Source organism: Triturus cristatus, chromosome 5_1, assembly GCF_964204655.1.
Source record: "Triturus cristatus chromosome 5_1, aTriCri1.1, whole genome shotgun sequence".
Taxonomy (NCBI): Eukaryota; Metazoa; Chordata; class Amphibia; order Caudata; family Salamandridae; genus Triturus; species Triturus cristatus.
The window spans coordinates 725,257,750-725,276,109 of NC_140587.1; positions in this window are offsets into that span (position 1 = coordinate 725,257,750).

The window sequence follows — 18,360 nt, forward strand, 5'->3', positions numbered from 1 at the left end:
CACTCTCAGCAATCCAGGTGTGTGGCACTTACTGGAGGTACCTGGTGGGATAGTTGGCTCCCAGGGACCCTCAGGAATAAAGGGGACTTAATACCCCAACTTAGAATGCAGCAGTAGGTGCGTTTGCAGAGCGGGGGCATGGCCTTTGTCCACTTCTCAGCAATCCCACTAAGTGGGGCTTACTGAGGTAAGAGGTAGGCCAGTTGGCCCCTAAAGGACCCCCAGCAGCGAAGGGGACTTCAATCCCCATCCATGAGCGCGCTAGGGAGTGCGTGTTCAGAGTGGTGGGCAAAGGGGGCGTGGCCTGCTATGAGAACTTCGCAATCCTGTTGTGTGGGACTTACTGGAGGAAATAGGAGGGGTAGTTGGCCCCCAAGGATGTCCTTGGGGTCCAATTACCCCTCTTGTTACCTCCAGTAAGTCCCACACAGTGGGATTGATAAGACATTTCGGAGGCCATGCCTCCCTTTCTCCACCACTCTGCAAATGCACCTCTGGCAAACTACGGGATGGGGATGAAGTCCAAATTACTTCTGAGGGACTTTGGAGGCCAAGAAGCCCTCCTGGTACCTCCTGTAAGTTCTATGCAGCAGAATTCTTGAGTGCTTTTTGGCGGTCAAGCACCATTTCTCCACCACTCTGCAAATGTGACTACTACTTAAAGAAGCATCTTTCTGCACCTCTGACTTAGAGGTAGTTTCAATCCACCTGCCCTATTATGTCCAAGGACCTTACAGAGGAGGTCATGCCAATCACAGGGGTACCCCAAAGCATAGTGTTCCCTAGTGGATGTAGGTGTTTTTACAGTATTCTAAGTGTCTTTTAGCATAGGACTGGCTCTAGGCCTGGTTAGTCAGAGTCAGTTACCACCAGTACCCGTCAGCAAAAAGTTGGGTGCACAGGATGGCTTAGCAACAAGGCCTCATCTGCTCCTCTGTTGGTTCTTTGTGCATATCTCTTGCTTCTTTCTGCATCTTTCTTCCTCTTTCTGCACATGTCCTACCTCTGTGGGCATAGTTAGAAATTAGCGTTTAAAAAACCTTTGAAATTCACTGAAAAAACCATAGGTTTCAGGGATGTTATAGTTAGAAATTCGCATTTAAAAAACCTTTGGAATTCACAGAAAAAAACACAGGTTTCAGGGACGTTATAGTTAGTTGGACATTTCACTCATACAAAACCAGTAAAATTTGGTCGTTATAGTTAGTTCAGCTAACTATAACTCGCGCCACCGCAATGCACTGCTGATGACGTCACATATTACATCACTCATGACATGGTCAGTGACATCACTGATGACATCACTGATGACATCATCCACGTGATAATCTGATGCATCTACTCACACCCTAATATAACCTTTGATACACCACTCTAAATTACAGACTGCCATTCTCAAAACCATAGACACTCTAACACCAATAACTACATACCCACTCACAGATTCTTAGGTCTACACACACGTCCACTCGCTCACCCATACAGTCACTCATACCTTCGGTCACTCATCAGTAGAGGACTATCATATGCCGTCATATACCTATACAGACACTCACACACCACCACTCATCCATAGAGTTACTCACACACATAGTCAGTCATGCAAAGAATTAGTCACACTCCTATTTACTCACCTATACAGTTATTCACACACCACCTCACTTACTCATACAGATACTAACACATACTTACGCTCTTCAACAATCACTGATACAAGCACACACTCATCCATATAGCCACTCTCACAATCCCTCACTCTCACATATAGTCATGTATATACTCTAACACTCACATATACTGCTTTTCACATATGTAGTTACTCACACATGTACCACTGAGACATCCATTCACTCACCAACACACCCATACACACACTCACTCACCCATACATCCCTTCACAGATGCACTCTTGAATCCATACACCCAGTGAATCACCCACTCACACATCTATGCACAGAGTCACACCCCCCACCTACACAAACACTCAGGCACCCTCACAAATACAATCAATTAATAACCCATATAGACACTCATGTAGGTATTCACCAACCCATGTAGCTGCTTATACACCAATAAACAGACTGATACAGACATTCACACAGTTTAGTCACTAACCCATGCATTCAGTAAGATACGTTCAATCACTCACTTATAGAGTCAGTCACACACCTCCTAAATCATCCATTCAGACACTCGTACACCCACTGATTCTTCAATACACCTTGGCCTATATGTATTAAACATATGTAAACTTTACAGAAACACAGTCACTGGATGATGTGATCAGTGATGTCATTTGAGATGTCATCAGTGATGTCACTGACGACGTCATGAGTGATGTAATATTCTAGTTTATATTAATATTTTTTAGGGTTCTATTGTTATAATTTTTTAATGTATTTTGGGGGTAAAATGTACATGACATCATTTTTTGTTCAATAAGTGTATAACACTTTTTTGTTTCATTTACAGCAATTGTTTCATGCTAAAAGTTTTTTAATATATTTAATAGTGATTTTTTAAGTATTGTCGTGATAATATGATTATTGATATTGTGTGTTTCGATATTTTTGTCATGTCATATTTTTATTTAAAGGTTAAAGTATTTTTATATCCATTTTTCTTGTTTTTCCTATAGTTAAGAGTTGATATTTTTAACAATGATATTTTCACTCCCCATATTTGTGCTTTAAGTATAGGAAGTCGATATTTAATATTCGATATTTTTGTGTTTTGATATTGTATGCTTCGATATTATGTCAGTGGTCCCCTTGATATCATTCAACCACCTAAAACAAAATTACATTATTACCCTCATCCCATTACAACATCCAAGATTCAAGATTCAAACTTCAAGCCTGATTTAGATCTTGACGGTATAAATGCCGCTCCCTGTAGGAGCAGTCCCAAGTACTCCGCCAAGTCGATGGTCTTTCGCCTGCCGTGTTTAGATGCAAGCAGGCTGACTCGCCGTCCGCGCCGATTGAATGTTTCCAGCTGCCGTCGCGGCGCACAGCTGCCAAGGGCGGTGGGTTTCCTCAGATCAGATTTAGATTTCACATTTGTGCTGGCGGTCTCCTGGCGACGGTATCCTGATGGAGGGAGTATGTTGCAGTACGTGTTGTACAATGCAACATCACTGTGGCCATTGTATGGATGCTAGTTGAACATATCTGATGTCCATTGCCAAATGGAAACACCTGCATACAACACTATAAAACACAATCTATTTCAGACCATGATACTTTGCCATTTCACTGCATCACAACATTTTCTAGCAGAGCTTTTGCCAGTTAAGTGAGGCTATTTTGTTCCTTTTCCCTGTTTTCGTCCCTTTATCTTCTTTCATTTATTACCTTGTGGCTCATTTTTTTATTCAAACATATTTCTTTGCACAATACCAGGCCCCAAACATCCATATTTTACTGAGGGAGAATTGTCAGTCACAGTGGGTGAAATCATAAGACTAGAACCACAATTGTTTGGAACCGAAGTCAGAAATACACCCCTAGCTCTGAAAAGGCAAATGTGGGCCAGAATAGTCGACCGAGAGAATGCTGTCGATAATAACCTGCATCAAAACAAATACCTCTGAAACCATAAATAAAACTATACTTATGCCTCAGTAGTCCTTTTTGTAAACTCTGGGCTACATTCATTTTGAGTTATTTTTTCAAGTTTTTTAAATAAAGGTTCCTTTCACATAACACATTAAGACACACACCACTGTGTTGTTTATATGCTAAGACTCTTTTCAAAGCAACTCACAAGACAGCTAACAAAAACAGTATTTACATCACATACATGTGTATTACTAATGACAACCAATAATGTTTTCACACATAAAAGCAACATCAACCGTGATTGTAGTGATACTTTCAATTTTCAAAGGAACAAGCTTCCCATCATAACTTAGAAGTCCTACTGGCTTGCAATCAGTATTGGGACTTATTTTATTTTTGTCCTCAATGTAGTTTATTCCGTAGGTCCTAAAGAGGTCAGATATTTATTTTCAAACTCTAATCTCGAGCTTATTAAATTCAGCTCAAGACACCTATTGTTAGGCATCATATTTTCCTCGGTTGCTCTAGGCCTCTTGATGGTGAGAGCCAACGCGTTTCAACCTTCAATTGGGGGTCCAGAATGATGAGTTTACACAAAGGTCTTCATCAGGGCGGGGTTTTGTTTGGGTAGGACGTGTATTGCCAGATTAGGCTTTTGTGATGCGCCAGAGTACACTTCTTGGCTCATCAGTTAAGTCGGTTCTCTTTGCATTCTTCTTTTATATTTGTGGTGGGCGCATTTATCTTCGCGCTTTATCTAGGGACCACGGGTTTCTGTGTTTCAGACTACCCGGAGAATTGAAACACAGAAACCCGTGACTATGGTGCTGCAGAATATTTACACCCATATGTACAGTGCTTTATCAGCACCAGCACCATCTACCCTTTCCTGCATTCCTACAACAACTGGCCCATCTACAACTGCCACAGCCATTCCTGTGGACCTGCAACATCTGGCTCATCTACATCTGCCACAGGGAGGGAGGCCCTGCCACTGGAAGAACCACCTGCAGCCACCCTGGTCCCTGCAACTCTGGATCCCCCTCTCACCCGCAGGAGGGGATATCCATCCAAATTATCAGGAGGTGAAGATGGAGAAACCTCTGCCACCACCAGCAAGAAGCCCCATCCCTAATTTACTCCAGGGTGGGACTAGAATTCACTCTATGCACTATTTGCGGACTCATTTACTTTTCTGATGCCAGTCGTATTTTAGACATTGGACCTCAAAAATCTTGACTCTTCAACTAAGGTATCATTCACCATTATTGACTTCTTCACTTTTTGGTTTGCTTTTTTATTTTTACCCTTTTTAATTTCTTCACGTTTACTTCAATAAATTCACAACTCATGGACTGGTGCGGTAAATCTTAACTCTATCAATGCGTTTGTTCTCCTTCAGTTTAACTTTACAATGACAACGATCAAAGTATTGTGTAAACATAGAGAATTAGCAAGTAGGTAATGTTTTTCTCAAATTCCCAACCATGATTTCTAGAACAATATACCATTAAATCATCTACTTCTATGTTTATTTCATTTGACCAATAATTGTCTGTCAGCATTTTTACTAACATAACAATCCATACATGACACTAACACTGAGTACCAGTTTTTACATTTCCAGTTGCAGACCTTGCCAACATGGAAGAAAGAGATATATCCCGAAAAATAAGATTTAATCAGCAAATTGACTCATGTCATCAGCTGGAGCCAGATCTTCTGGCTCACATGAGGAAACCCACATCAACTCCACCAATAGACAAAAACATTGCTGTACTACATTTTGTAGACACGTGACCATTCCAAACCCCTGTTCCAGTATCTGATGGAATGCCACAACCAAGTTTCATTGATGTGTCACAAGAAGTAACTCCAACAATGATGAGACATATCAACAGCTCCATACACTTTTTGCCAGAGTGAAGGGAGATTAGCATGATTTGGCTCCACTAACACATGTGGTTTGAGCTAATGATGGCACACATATTGCCTTACTGCCCAAACACGACGGAGAACAAGTCCAATGTATTCTTCAAATCTTCTATTCAATCACAGTGCAAGTTGCCTTGGTACAAGATTTGTACACCCAATGTCTGTGCCTGTCTTTCCCAGGATCAACCCATGTTCCCTCTGTACTTCAAAACAGCACCAAATACCTGCAAATGTCACAACTCTGCAATGTCCAAATGAAGATGACATGGTGAAGGAACCTAAACCAGATAAAGCAAAAAGATTACCAATCAAACATAACATAATAGACACATTACAAGGGGGGCGGAGCTTGCCTGGCACCAAGATGGCCACGCCCTAAGGGAGCTCCGTCGGCCGGTCTACTCATCTTTAATAATTCCTGGTTCCCACTGCTGCCAATTTAATTGGTTGGTTCTCTGACACCTGTTCGAGAGGAGCTGTCCTGATCGGCGAGAGAACACCTCCAAGAGTGGCTGCCTATTACTGCCCTGCACAGTGGTAGAGGTAAAGGTGCTGTGCGTGTCCCCTACTTGCTGGCAATGGCCAGGCGGTGGCGTGGGGGTGCCTGTGTCCTCATCTTAGGGATCTAGTAGCGGAACTCTTGTCACAGAGGATAGCTGGGATCAGAGGTTTGGGCTGTGCTTGGCTGTGTTGGTCCCGGGGTCTGGCAGATTTCTTGCAGCAGCCAGCGAGTGGAGGCCCATCGTGGTGGTATGGCCCGGCATCCCTGCTCCCACAACCTGATCGATTGTGAGGAGCTGTTCCTTGAGAAGGACACAGGGGCCTGGTAATCACCCAATTTGAATGAGAAGCCTGTTGTGCCACTAAACATATGCACTTTACCTAGGCAGTGGACCCTCTCCCCTTTTGTTGTACATCTTAACCTTGGGGCCACTGCAGAGCGTGAGAACCCTAGTTGGAGAGCAAAGTTGGTGGGGACCGAAACAAGGGCAAAGGCTGGATGTCGGGCACAGCCACTGTGCTAAGGGGATTTCACCTTGTGGTGGTCTGCACCTTGTGCCATTTTACAACATACTGCCTGTAGTCACTTGACGATATAGAAATCCTCACTGACTTTCTCTCCCAATGTTATTGCAAAATGTGAAAAAGAACATATGTCGCCAAGGGACAGTTGACAGGGACACCAACAGATAAGTGGAACCTCTGTCGCTTGGGGTCACATCATTTTTTTTTTTTTTTTGACCAGACAGCAATGAAACAATAACAAGTTCTCTGATGTACCAGAAAGCAGCTAAATCAAATTTCAATCCAACAATATCTAGTAATACAAAACAGTACATACATTGGGGGAGACAAAAAAAAGAGAAGAAAAAAAAAAAAAGAAGAAAAACCCAAAATGACATCCCGTAACCATAAGTTCAATGGCATAAATTCCCAGCAGCCTTAAACCTGTATACCTATCATAAATTCTCCACCAATATCTATAATTATTCCATCAATGGCCCCCAGATCTTTTGAGCCCTTACCATCCCTCTCCAGCCCTTGCATTCATACAGTACCATCTTTAGGTTAAAAATATGATAAAGTCTAGCATACCAAGCCTGATAACTTGGGAGATCTACATCCTTCCACCTGGTAGAAATAAGTAAGCGATAAATAGCTGTCACCATAAAACAAAAGTAAACTGAACTGTGATCTAACTGTAAGCTTTTGTCAAAACCAAGTATCAGCATAGTTGGAGTTAGCGATACTGATTGCCCCAAGTTTTGACATAGAAAACGTTCAATACCTGCCTGCAAACTATTCAGTTTACTGCAATCCGCAAACATATGGCTTATGTCCGCTGGACCCTGATCACATCTAGGGCACTTATTATTGACCCTTCTCCCCCATGCCCAAAGTTTAGCCGGAGTAAAATAAAGTCTAAACAGCGTTTTAAAAGTTTGGGCTTTAAGATTAGCGGTCAAAAAGGTCTTATTAGACAACTCAAGTGATCTGTAAATGTCTACATCCGGGTTATTTAATTTATCAGCCCAAGCACTTTTTACTTTAGGGATATCGTCCACAGTGGCCGCCATCAACATTATATACACTTCCTTAACTCGATATTGTGTTTTTTGTCAGATAATCTAATAAAGGAATTCGCGGAGAGTTAAATGGTTGTGGAACCAAACTGTTTATAATCGCCCTAATTTGTATATATTTAAAGACGGTGCAAGAATCAATTCCATATCGTTCCTGGAGGTCCCCAAACAAAGCCAACCCATTTAAATCAGTGAAATCTCCTATATTTTTTATTCCTGCTTTTTCCCATGTTCTACCGATTTTATCACACTGTATTGCCGGAAAAGCCGAGGAACGCCACAACAGTATATATCTATGAATGCTGGGTATTTCCAAATGTTTGCCAATCTTCCGCCATACATTCCAGGCTGCTCTAATAATCTTAAAGCAAGTTTTTTTTATAGTAGCTGCCTTCCAACTGCCTTAAGACTAACCCTGGTGCTAATTTACCCATTGCAAGCTCATAAATAGATGGTATATCCTTATCCCCTTCTAAATCACTAGTTACCCCTGCTGGATCCAGGGTCTGTGGTCTAAATAACACACTCATTTGTTGCAGCATTACTGCCCAGAAATAAAGCAGCATATTTGGGACTGCAAGCCCACCCCGGTGTTGTGGTAGGGATAAATATTTTATTGATCTTCTCATTTTCCCATATCCCCAAATAAATTGACTAAACATCTGCTCCATCTGTTTAAATAATGAATTTTCCGGTTCTAAAGGTATACATCGAAATAAATAAAATATTTTGGGAAACATCGTCATTTTAATGACATTTACTCTACCGATAATAGATAAGTGTAAATTATCCAGTCTCTTCAGATCTCCCTTAATTTTTTTAACTAATGGTGGCAAATTTTTATCCCATATTGTACCAACCTCCGCTGTTATAGTTATCCCAAGATACGTGGCTGACTCTATCCGGCATAGATCCTGAAACTGCGTATTTTTTGTACATATGATTTGAGTTTTGTCCGTATTTAAACTATATCCTGATTGTTTCCCAAATTCTACAGCAAGCCTCTCGATCTAATTTATAGCAGAAAACGGATCCGTGGTAACCACAGCAATGTCATCTGCATAGGCTAAAAGGTTAGTTTTATATCCGAGGATCTCTACTGATTTAATTACCTGATCCTCCAATATAGAATTAATCAAAGGATCAATATAAAGGGCGAATTATATAGGGGACCACGGGCACCCCTGTCGTGTCCCCCGAGTAATCTTGATCCTACCAGACTCCTTCCCCATTAATTGTATTTTAGCATGTGCGTTATAATACATGGCCTGTATGGCGGTTAATATCCGTGGGCCAAATCCCTTAAGACTCAAGATTTTCCACAAGTACGCCCATTCGACTTGATCAAAGGCTTTTTGAGCATCCAGCAAAATCAGCGACATTTGTATCCCAGTGGCTTCGGCAATATCAAATAGTGTAATAGCTCTCCGGACATGATCCGTAGTACTTTTACCAGGGATGAAACCATGTTGCCACGGACTAACAAGAGTCCCTATTATCTTAGATAATCTTAAGGCCAATATCTTAGAATATAATTTCTCATCTGCATTAATTAAAGATATTGGTCTATAAGCGGCGGGATCCTCCGGCTTCTTGGCCTTCTTCAGAAATATCACGATGTTCGTGTCCTGCCAGGATTGTGGTGGAACCCCCTTCTGTTGAACTGACAAAAACAAATCCAATAAAATAGGAGTCAATTCTGTTTGTAAAACTCTATATATTTCGATCGGGATCCCGTCCGGGCCCGATGCTTTGCCTAAAGCCATTGTTCTGAGGGCCTCGGAGACCTCACTCAACGAGATGTCCGCTTCAAGTCCCAACAACTGAGAACCTTAATTTCCCGATGCTATACCTATTCCTTCCATTATCGGATCCCTAGATCTATAGAGGTCCTGATAGAAATCAGTAAGTACATTTAATATACCTGTTAAGTCTGTAACCATCGTTCCATCTTTCCGTCTTAATTTTGAAATATTGTTTGCCGTCGCCCTTTGTTTTATTCGCAGTGCCAGATGTTTCCCAGTCATTTCCCCATACTCATAATTCTCCCGTGTTGCCGTTTGAAACCTTTCCGCTCCCCTTTTGTTATAAATTCCATTAATTTTGGCCTTAGTCCTGATTACTTTTAGCTCTAGATCAGTTTGTTGCTCGATCTGGTTATGTACTATAGCTTCCATATGTTGTCTCTCATTCGTGCTCAGCTCCTCTATGAGGGCAGATATTTCCCCCCTCAGTTGTTTCTGATGAAATAAACCAAAGCTTGTGATTTCGCCCCTGAGCCCAGCTTTAAAAGCGTCCCAAACATTTTCTCTAGAAGTACTAAATCTATTATTATCAAAAAATTTATTGGTCCATCTCCGAATGTGTGCAATAAATCCTTCTGTAACTAAAAGTTTTTTATCGAATGACCACTTTAAAAGACCCTTAGTATATGCCAGTGCCTCAATACTCAGGACTAATGGATTATGGTCCGACAAAATTTTCGGAAGTCTTTTAATATCTGCTCCCTCAATGAGAGAAGCAGAGGCCAGAAAATAATCCAATCTGACATACTTCCTATGCGGATACGAAAAATAGGTAAACCCGGGATCCGCTGCTTTCTTACAAGACCACATATCCACCAGCCTGTGACTAGCAATGATAGCATTTATAGCTTTAAAAACCTGAGGTTTCCGCCCTATATAGCCATTCTTTCCCCATCTCCCAGTATCCACATGAATATTCAGATCCCCACAAATAATTAATGGTGTTGGCCAGACTGCTAATTCGATCTCCCGTTTTGACCATAAGTCTGAATCATCAAGATTAGAACCGTACACTGTACAGATGGTGAGTTCTATTCAATCACAGTGCAAGTTGCCTTGGTACAAGATTTGTACACCCAATGTCTGTGCCTGTCTTTCCCAGGATCAACCCATGTTCCCTCTGTACTTCAAAACAGCACCAAATACCTGCAAATGTCACAACTCTGCAATGTCCAAATGAAGATGACATGGTGAAGGAACCTAAACCAGATAAAGCAAAAAGATTACCAATCAAACATAACATAATAGACATATTACAAGGGGGCGGAGCTTGCCTGGCACCAAGATGGCCACACCCTAAGGGAGCTCCTTCGGCCGGTCTACTCATCTTTAATAATTCCTGGTTCCCACTGCTTCCAATTTAATTGGTTGGTTCTCTGACACCTGTTCGAGAGGAGCTGTCCTGATCGGCGAGAGAACACCTCCAAGAGTGGCTGCCTATTACTGCCCTGCACAGTGGTAGAGGTTAAGGTGCTGTGCGTGTCCCCTACTTGCTGGCAATGGCCAGGCGGTGGCGTGGGGGTGCCTGTGTCCTCATCTTAGGGATCTAGTAGCGGAAGTCTTGTCACAGAGGATAGCTGGGATCAGAGGTTTGGGCTGTGCTTGGCTGTGTTGGTCCCGGGGTCTGGCAGATTTCTTGCAGCTGCCAGCGAGTGGAGGCCCATCGTGGTGGTATGGCCCGGCATCCCTGCTCCCACAGCCTGATCGATTGTGAGGAGCTGTTCCTTGAGAAGGACACGGGGGCCTGGTAATCACCCAATTTGAATGAGAAGCCTGTTGTGCCACTAAACATATGCACTTTGCCTAGCCAGTGGACCCTCTCCCCTTTTGTTGTACATCTTAACCTTGGGGCCACTGCAGAGCGTGAGAACCCTAGTTGGAGAGCAAAGTTTGTGGGGACCGAAACAAGAGCAAAGGCTGGATGTCGGGCACAGCCACTGTGCTAAGGAGATTTCACCTTGTGGTGGTCTGCACCTTGTGCCATTTTACAACATACTGCCTGTAGTCACTAGACGATATAGAAATCCTCACTGACTTTCTCTCCCAATGTTATTGCAAAATGTGAAAAAGAACATATGTCTCCAAGGGACAGTTGAAAGGGACACCAACAGATAAGTGGAACCTCTGTCGCTTGGGGTCACATCAAAACAAAGCGTGCTGCTCGGATAATTTGAGAGAACACTCTGTGCTGGCACTACACCTTGGAAGCTCCCCTTGCGCTGGTGGTCAGAATGGGTAAAATAGATAGATTGCAGTCTAAGCTCTATTTTAATCCTGCAGCACCCCCAGGCTCAGCGACACTGAATTGTCAGATACTGGAACCATACCTGGATCCACTGAGATATCTATGGATGCGACCTAAAATAAATACTAACTACCATGCAACATAGTTTGACTAAGATAGATAGGAAGATCGGTGAGCTCTCTTTCAGAATGGAAAGGATGATTGAGAGGCTGGATAAACATGCAGAGCAGTTGGATACACCTTCAGAGCAGAGTGTTGAATGCGAAGGATATACTGACTGACAGTGAACTTGACGGAGCATACAAAAATGGATACGCTGCTTTCTACACTGCAAGCCAAAACTGAGGATTTTAGAAGAAACAACATAAGACAAGTGCAAATTGCTGAATTGATCAAGATTGATAACATGGAGTGCTAATAGAACTGTTGGGCAGATACACATTTTAGATATGTTTCTAGTGGAATGTGCTCACCAATCTCTTGCAACACATCTGGTACTGGGAGCTACTCCCTGTCCCATAATTGCGAGACTCTTGAATTACAGGGATCAAGATGCTGCTCTGCTCAAGGCCTGTGAACTGAAAACTCTATGACATGAGGGCACTGAGTTATCTCTCTATCCTGATTTCACACAACACGTACAGAAAGCCAGAAGTATCTTAATGCCTGGCAAAAGTAAACTACGAGTACTACAAATGGAATCCTGCAAGACTATGACTAATGTTGAACGTAAAGCACTCTTCACTGCTCTTAAACAGCTATTACAGTTCATCAAGACAAGGAGGGTATCGGTAGCTGACAGAGCTCTTTGAAAATGATCCCCTATGGCAGAGGCGATACATCAGATACAGAGAGACACTAAATTTTTGAGAGACTACTCTTAGTGTCTGCTACTATTTGTTAAATACTTAAGTGAGACTGTATTTGGGCAGCCCTCTGCCCCAAACTACACCAGGCCTGTTATGGATTATTGGATTGGCACATGAACATAGGTGCTGGGTGGCCTGGTCCTGGCGGGGATGTCAGGTATCGTCCCTTTCCCGGAGGTACTTGCATCTAGACACTGGTAAAACTGCTCCAAGTTATTATGAAGCTATTTTGTACATGGCCTCATTGTCCGAGTAATATGGGGTACTCATGAGTTATTTCATAGATGTTATGATCTTCCTTTATTCTCTGCATTATATGAGTGCCTCTTCATATGCTATGTTGCCATGGAGACTATATTGAATTATGTAATTTAAGTTATAATATGGGTACTTCCTATACTCCACTTGACGCATAAAGAGAACTGGCCGACAAGGGAAACTAGAGCTGGTAACATCCTCCCCCATGTGTGTCACCTATAATGTATGTCATTTGTTTTTGGGGGCGGGTTGATAGGAAGGGTTGGGGAGGGATATATAAAAGCTTTGTGTGTGGGTGGGATTTTTGTTGTGCATGTTTACCATTCTTTATTAATAGGAAAATACATTATGTACTGTATGGCTGGGTACACAATGCTTTCTAGCTGAAGTTACGTGATTGCTGATCACACAGATACAGGCTCGCCCCCCTTCCTTGATTAGATTCATCACATGGAATGTTAGAGGCCTGAATGATAGTAGTAAAATATGTAAGACAGCAGCGTACTTTAAGAGATACAAGATCGACATGGCAGTCTTGCAGGAGACCCACTTAGCCCCAGGAAGTGGTGTTGTGTCCCAACAGAGAATGCAGGGCATTTGCTGTGCTTCGTGCTTCACCTCTCATGCTCAGGAAGTACTTATATGGGCGACCCATAGCACAGGTGTCAGATTACAAGAGGCATATGTAGATCCAGGGGGTGGGTATGTGGTAGCCCGTTTAAATAAAGAGGAATTCGCTGTTTTGCTTGTTGGGGTGTATGGACCTAGTCACGATGATCAGCAATTTTACTACTTACTTAGTGCCCTTCTGATTTATGGGGGGGCTTGCTGCAGATTAGGGGAGGCAACTTTAATTGTGTTTTGCTTCCAGAAAGTGATCGCTCGATGGGACCCCCTTGTCGCCCCTCTGCTACAACACAAACTTCCTTATACATCAAGGATAGGGAGTGTCTTATGGATATTTGGAGACATAGGTCACTGGCTAACACTGGCTTTACACACTATTCCCTAATTCATGACATTCATACATGTATAGACTTTTGGTTGGTATCATGAGGTTTAGCCTCTCAGATTCACAGATGTGAGCCGCTCCCATGAACCTACTCAGATCACTCACCAGTGATACTGAAGATAGTACTTCGGACATGGAGGAACACTGTCTTCACTTGCCCCCCCCCCCCCTTTTCATTGCTGGATCCTGTCTTCAAGGCTAAGATAGACCAAGCTATTAAGAAATACTTTCATAACAATATTAGTACCACACAGCATGGTTCAGCACTCAACTTCACACTTAAATGATCAAATGATGGAGATTATAATCCACAGTTCACTGATAAGATAAACAGAATGATATCTTCTCAAAACGTCATTGGGTGAGTCGTTCTTCTTTCGAAAAATAATTTTTTATTCTTTATTCATTACTTATTCTTAAAAACACAACATGCAATTGAGAGCCGACGAATTTCGTCCCCTTGGGACTTCTTCAAGGCTCATTTGAACCGGATGTCATGCTCACACTTGAGGAGCTATCATACTGCAACTTTTCTATACATCACTATATCTATTTTAGAGAGCACAACATGGAGAACATCAGATTGCATTATTGGATGCTATCGGGAAATTGTTGCCAAGAGTATTCTTCTTCACCTTCAGGATTGGGCATTTCGTAAAAACGTTGTCCCTGTTGAGCTGGTGGGCTTTCGTAAGAACTGTGGAACCTTAGATAATATCACAGCCATTCAAAAACGGATTGAAAAGTACCTTGTGGGTAAGGGCATGGCTTTATACTCTGCCTTTATTGATTTCTCCATAGCGTTCGATAGGGTTGGCCTTGGGACGCCGTGGAGGAAACTGTTGTCACTGGGGATCCCTGCTCACAGCTTAGGCTCATCATTGTCCTGCATTCTTACACTTGGACTCAGGTCTTGATGGGAAGGAACCAGGGTCCGTCCAGGAGACACATAATGGTTTGAAGCAGGGGTGCCTACTTGTACCCCTTCTTTTTTCTCTTTACACCCTTGACATACCTTGCAGAGTTCGACAGACTAAAGGGGACTCACCTAAACTAGTATTGATGAATGTTGGTTGTCTACTCTACACTGACGATGTTGTTTTATTGAATGTAACCCTGCTCAGACTACTGAGGCATCTTTCTAAGCAGGGACATTATGCTTATGAACACTTTTTAAAAATAAACATCTCTAAGTTATAGCTTTTAGGACCCGGGATGCAGAACTAGGAAGGATTTGCACTGGCTTCTGAGGAATAATAAGTTGTACTTTGTGAAGTTGTGAAGTTGTATCCATATCTTGCTAAAGCAATTTCCAGCAATTGCGTTAATAAGCTCCATATCAGTCAGTGTAGAAGTAAGGCATTATCTCAAGCCTCAGGCTATATAAATGTTGTGGGCAAAGGCATTTTGCCCATGTTTTTGTGGTTAGTAAGATTAAAAACGCACCTTCACTAAGCTATGCCTGTGAAGTAATTCAGGAGTGGTATTGGTTCGAGAAGGTTGAAGGGTGTATTTGGTTCCAAATTTGCAATTTGAATTTTTCAGCTGTTCCTTCTGGCTTACAGCTTAAATTTGGGCACCTTTCTACGATTGTGTTTTCTGTGGCAGCTGTTTTAAGGTGGGGGAACAAGTTACTGAATAGTGGCTTGGGCTCTATCCATGCTGTTTTAAAATATGACATTTTGTTTAGCTTGAAGGGAAGAAGTGCCCTCTTTTCAAACTATATGAAAGCTTTGGATATATTTGAAAGTGGTCAGAATGAGGTGGCACCTCTCCCCGTGCTTATTTTGAAAAATCTGATTAAAAAATATATTTTTTAAGTAAGCCGGAAAAGCGATTTTGTTAGTGCTCAGCTTGCTCGGAATGAAATTGTAGTTGAGAGTAGCATTTGCAAAAAACCTCAGCCATATGTTCTATGGAACCTTCACCATGGCGTGCGCAGCACTATTCTATTACTAACGTTGAATTTGCTAACATTACGAATTGTCAATGGATCTTGGGAAGGAATACCTGGGGAGGAGAGGCTTTGTGATCTTTGTGGGAATCATGTGCCAGATTTAAGTCATGTGTTATTTGTTTGTCCTCTCCTCCATTCATTAAGGCATAAATTGCTAAGACCATTGTTCATAAAGTACAATATAACTTCGGTAGCAGAGACTTGGAAATGTATTTTTGCTCCTCCATCAGAAAAAGTTCGCACAAACATTTTTTAGATTTTTTTAAACATTTTTTAAATATCGTTTATGTTTGTATGTCCTAATTTCATATCAACTCTATTCGGCTTTGCACCTGTGGAATAGGGCATTTTAGGCTTTTTAAAGACCGTGTATGGCATAATAGAAGTATTGTATTAGTATTGCTTTGAAAAGCTGGATGAATTTCCTATTCATTTCTCTAGATTTGTTTTTGCCATTTTGCACCGTTGATCTGATGTACTGTACTAAGAACGTATAGTTTCCTGTACCATCCAAGAATTGTACTATAAAGCTTAACTGGTTTAAATTTGCATTTGCACTTTTTCTGACCTTAGAGCTTTTAACTAAACGTAGAGCATGGTTGTATGTCTAATGGCTTCTTTTTGTATTTTATAATTTTGTACATTTTACATTGTATGTATTGGGTTTTGCAAAACTTTCTTTGCACTTTTGTGGACCTCTTTGAGTTCCAAATCATAATAAAATATTTGACTTTGATTTGGCACCACCACCAGCACACCCACAGGTACCACACCTAACACTACACCCACATGCACCATGACATCCACGTGCATCACAACTATACCCAGCACCTAAACAGCACAACCTTCAAATACACACCCAAAAAACTCAAATGCCCACCATCAAGCAAGCAACAGACAACTAGTAAGCAAGACATACCAAAAAATGCACAACATACACCAGACCCACAGGCACCTGCACCCTCAACAGACATATGCACATCAGACACTGTCACTCCCTCTACCTCCTAAGTCCAACTCCCTTTAGGAAACCCTACCCAATTTCCCATAGAAGATGTCCTTTTTACCCTTGCCCTAACCCCTTCCAAACCCCAACCCATCTCTAGCAAAGCCAAGAGCACCTCTCTCAAAACCAACCCCCCCAACCCAAGGACACCCCTCCCAAACCCAAACTCCCCTTCCAAGTAAGATCTTTGAGGTGCCTTCTCTGCACATTCAATGCCCCTTCCTGAGGGGGTTCCCCTTGGCAGTGAATTAGGTACCCAATTATGGAATTTTGGACTTCCATTTGCCATTATTATTATTTTGAGATCCTTACCTCATTTTGTGGAATACATCCATACTTTTGGTTTCACCAAATTAGTCCTGGCACTAATTTTCCTTAGTAATAGTTGGATTCCTAGCAATGTTTCTGAGCAAAATGTGAAGTACTTTTTTTCGTAACCATGATGACAGGTAATACAACTGATGTTTTTAATGTCTACTGTGTTGAGTGCATACACTGTTTAACATAGTATGTGATGGCCATTTGAATTTAGATGCAGGCATTCATCATAACAATGGCCATTTACACCAACTAATTGATGTTAAACATTTTTTGGGGATGTGTTACTACAGGTGTGTTTGTTTCACCTTGACTAGTGATCAGTGTGAGCACATATGCATTATACCTTAAAAATATATTGTGGCTATTGAAATTGGACACAGTACTGGACTTACTCTAAACAAGGGGAAATGTTAAATGGATGTATATGTTGAATACTTTTAATTTGTGAATGACATTGATTTTACTGTTTATTTCTTAGGTAATGCCCACACCTTGTCCAGTGCATGTTAGATTGTACTATGATGTGTGCTGCATATGTTCTTAATGTCAGAATTACTGACATTTCTTGAAACCTTTTCAATGCAAGTGTTCATTATTTGGAAGGCAGCTTGCACCAAATTAATACAGACAATGTTCATGCAGGTGTGTTTCTTTAATTTTCTTAAATGTCAACATTACAGACATCTGCATTGCACATTGGTATGCTGTTGCTTGCCAGTGAGATTTATAAATGCATGAGTCCTGTGCAAATGTTAACAGACAAGTCAATGGGAAACAGGTAAACGTGGAGCTTCATGTTGATTGCATCCATGATGGTGTTGATTTTGTTGGTCATCAAGCAGCAGTAGGAGTAATCAAGAGGAGAGCGAGGGATATGGCAGGGGGTGCGTCCTGTTCCCCAAATAGATATATGACTTAAACAATGTGGACGAACCCACTGTGTGTAATGTAAATTAATCAATGTATGTAATCTGTACATGGACCCATTGGGTGCTATTAAAAGACCCCTCACACACCAACCTAGTTGGTGTCATGCTTCATCATTGGGGTCATAACCGGGCGGCCGAGTGCCCCCCGGTTGTGCTACGACGCCTGATTACAGCGGAGCTGGTGTGGTGCGTAAGTGTGATGTGTGGTCATATTTTACAATTAAAAAATATCTCTGAGAGTCCTTGCCTTTTAATTTTAATGTTGGCGGTTCAGGGGATATGAAAAGCTAAAATATTTGATGCAACTAGTCTGGAGATATTACCATTAAGGTGGCTATGTGTGGCGGTCTACATGTTTCATCCCATGTGTGGTATT